The following is a 3,512-nucleotide window of genomic DNA, read 5'->3' on the forward strand; positions in this document are numbered from 1 at the left end:
AATCCGAAAGAAGGGGTGTCAACAGCCTGCCCAAATCATAAGCAAACAGCAGAGCCAGCCGTCACCAACCAGGGTTCGGGGCTTCCCAAACACCGACTCCTCTTTGCATTTTCTCCGGACCCTGCCCAATGCATCTTTGTAGACTTGGATAAGCGCCTTGGCAAATCTCCTGCAAACGTTCATTACCGTTACTAGGAGTTTACTAACCCAGTCAACTTTTCTCCTAATTCCAGAGAACGAGGGAGGAAGGACGGGCTGCACTTCCCACGTGGCGGGACGGGAGTCACGTGCTCGGGGCTCCTTCCGCGCATTTCGCGTCGCTTTCCGGGCCGGGGTTGCTAAGCAACCGGTAAACTAGGAGCCGTTTGAGCAGCGCCCAGGCGGCCCAGCGGCAGGAGGCGCGGGCCGGGGGTCAGGGGCGGGCGCGGCAAGGACGTCCAAGGCTGAAGAGGAGCGTGGAAAGTGAAGGGGACAGCGCCCGAGGGTGATAATCACCAATAGTCCCAGAAACTCCTGGTGAGGACTTGCTTCTGGGGTAGCTCCGCCGGATGGCGCCCTAACCCACATGTAGTTCTCACTGCCGGATATTCTCCAAGTCACGGGACCCTGCAGCCTCTGAACACCTTGCCTCCTGCACGCCTAACCCCTATGAGTCGTGGTACAGTCTTTGTCCTGGAAGGAGCTGGAGACTTCTGAGAGGTTTGCAGCAGAATGGCTGGAAAATACAGCCTTGGGCTGGGAGAAAGGACCTGTTAGGAGAACTTTCTGATAAGAATAGAGGGAAGGAAATGAATAAAATAATATTGCCCAACTACTAGGTGGTAGGTACTTTAAATGCATCATTTTATTTATTCCTCAACCTGGAGCTGGCAGTGTGATGCCTATTAGGATATCAGGATCAAGGTTGCTTAGTTCCTCCAAAGCCTACACAGTTTCTCCTTATGCGCAAGTTCAAAGTTTACCACATTCTCTTGAACCACAGAAGTGCACGTTCTCCCAGCTTTTAGACCCTGCGTTTCCGTCTCTCAAAACCTTTGTTTCAAATCCTTTGCTTTCTTTGTCAAGGTCGGAAGAGGAAGAGGAGGAGGAGGAGAGAGAGCTCCAGACATAGCCCTGGTAGGGAGTTGCCGTCACATGCACGCACTCAGCAGGTGACAAAGTGAGTCTTGGGCCCCTTCTCTGTGCCAGACCCTGGGGATGGGGGTGAATAAAAGGACCACAGTCTTTCCCTGCAGGAGACAACATTGTGGTGGGAGGAGCAGGTAAAGACTGACTCGCATCACTCCCCAGTTCTGGGGACCTCCTCCCACCTCTCCCTGCCCCTGTCCTCCACCTTCTCACTGGGGGTCAGCCGTGCTTAGAGTTGCCCTGGGGAGAAATTATGGGGGGAGGGAATTCCTAGGGAGGTCTGCCTCTTTTGAAGGTAGAGCAAGTCCCTTAGGACCCCAGAATTCCAGAAGGTGCAGAACACCTGCCCCTGCATTCCTCTGCCCTGACAGGAGCCACGCAGGGCCCTCAGTCCTGACACACAGCCTGGGGGCTGCCCCAGGTACCGAAAAGAAGAGGAAAGTGTCCTCTTCTCCTTGTTCCACCGTGAAGTCCAGTGGGGAGGGCCGACCCTGCAGTGTGCCTCCCTGCTGAGCTCCCACGCTGACCTTCCTCCGCCCCACCGCTCCCGTGGCCTCCCTCTCAGCCTGGAAAACTGGGAGCTTCTCTCCAGGAATTCCTCTGCTCATTCTCACTGCCCAGGATGAGCTTCGTTTTCATAGTCGGTGGAGGTTCCAATCTGACTCCCTCCCTTGGGATGCAGGAGACTTGCATTTTTGAGGTTCTGACCAGAGCATCCCGGTTCTGTGTGTTCCTGTGTCTGAGACTCCCTGCAGTGTTCTGCACGCCTCTGGGTCTCTAGGTTCCCGTGGGGATGGTCTTTCCACTGAAACTCCCAGAGGGCAGCCGCACTGCTACTGCCCCGCTCTGAACCCCCTCACAGACAGCTCTGCTCAGACCCTTCTTGGGGTAGCCCACCCTGTAGCACTTGTCTCACCAGAGGGCCAGGGAGAGACCTCCTGAGCCTCCCTTCCCTGCTGGCTTGTAAGAGCCTGCTCTGGATCCTTGAATGAGCTGCCTTACCATTACTGAGCCAGCCTTTAAATGTCGCCTCTGTCTGCCTCCAGACACAAGACAATGCCCCTGTTCTCACTCCAGGCTTGTTCCTGGGAAGCACCAAGAAGGAAAGCAAAGCTGTTAAAAATCTGATCTTGGCTGAAGAGGCTATTTTTGTCTTCCTGGAGTTTCCTCATTCTCTGAAGCCTCCTTGTGTCCCCTAGGAGCCAGCTGTCTCGAAGCAATTGTCTTTTGAAAGAGAGAGACAGGCACCCTCTAACAGCCTGAGTCTAGCAGCCGCGTAAGGAGCACAAATGCTTCACAACGTGGTGGCAGAGGGGGAGAATTTAATTGGATTTGCATTCCTTTTCACAGGCCCTATCTTTGTCCACAAGGAATAAACACTGTAGGGTCCCCTGCTACAATCCGGACTTTTCTCTCCACCACCCGCCCTCTAAGCCATTCCTTGTACCCAGGAAAGGGAGTTTCCAAACCATAAAAAAGAGAGGGAAATACTGCTTTCTGCAAGAGTCTTATTCAAGTTGGGTTGTTCTGGGGCTGGGAGTGGGATGGGGTGGTGCTGTTTTCAAGAACCAATGTGTATGGATGCAGAGGGACCTAGGAGTCACCCTTCTCACCCTCCTTTCCCCTTCCTCCTTGCCCCAGCTGCTCCAGGGCCCAACGGTGCCCTTGACACCTGCTTCTACATCGGCACACAGCTCTAGGTCCTGCATCAGCAGCCGAGGCCCCCTGGTCTGTTTCCTTGCAGCCCCGGAGGTAGGGGGAGGTAGATTAGACACATGTCTGGATGTTCATCAGGGGTGATTGCAAAAAATAAAAATTGCTAGGCTCCACCCCAGGCATCTAGTTCCACATTTGCAGGAGAGGGGCCTGGGAATCTATATTTTTAATGAACAGCCCAGGTTTGAGAAATGCTAGCTGACAACTTAAGAACTCTCACTTTAAATGGGCAATTCTCAAACTTGGCTGCACAGTGGAATTACCTGGAGAATATTTCTAAATACTGATGAGAGATTCTGATTGAGTTGGTCTGGGGTGGAACATCAGCAGTGTGATTTTATAAAGCCCTCTAGGTGTTTAAATGTGTAACCAAGATTAAGAACCACTGCTTTAGAGCCAGACGTGCCTGGGCCCCCGGCTCTGCCTGGACTTAAGAACTATTACCTTGGTTGAGATACTTCATCTCTCTGGGTACTAATTTCTTCATCTGTAAAATGGAGATCATGATAACTATTTGGGGGATTGTGGTGAGCATGTACTGAGCCTGCCTGGAGACCGCTGTTGACAGCACTTGGAGCCTAGTGCATCTTTATATGTTCTGTATACAAGTCCCCTATCATATAGATGATTTGCAAATATTTCCTCCAAGCCTATGGTTTGTCTGTTCT

The 3,512-nt window shown here is 52.6% G+C and overlaps 1 protein-coding gene across 1 annotated transcript in view; it reads left to right on the plus strand.

The window, feature by feature from the left end:
- The first annotated feature begins 1,124 nt into the window (after positions 1-1,124).
- DNAI2 (dynein, axonemal, intermediate chain 2) overlaps positions 1,125-3,512 on the plus strand; it is a 35,619-nt gene continuing 33,231 nt past the window's right edge. Inside the window, exon 1 of the mRNA XM_008586328.1 lies at positions 1,125-1,159. The gene's annotated coding sequence lies outside the window, so the exon portion shown is untranslated. The remainder of the gene's footprint in view (positions 1,160-3,512) is intronic.

Source organism: Galeopterus variegatus, unplaced genomic scaffold, assembly GCF_000696425.1.
Source record: "Galeopterus variegatus unplaced genomic scaffold, G_variegatus-3.0.2 Scaffold3938, whole genome shotgun sequence".
Lineage (NCBI taxonomy): Eukaryota > Metazoa > Chordata > Mammalia > Dermoptera > Cynocephalidae > Galeopterus > Galeopterus variegatus.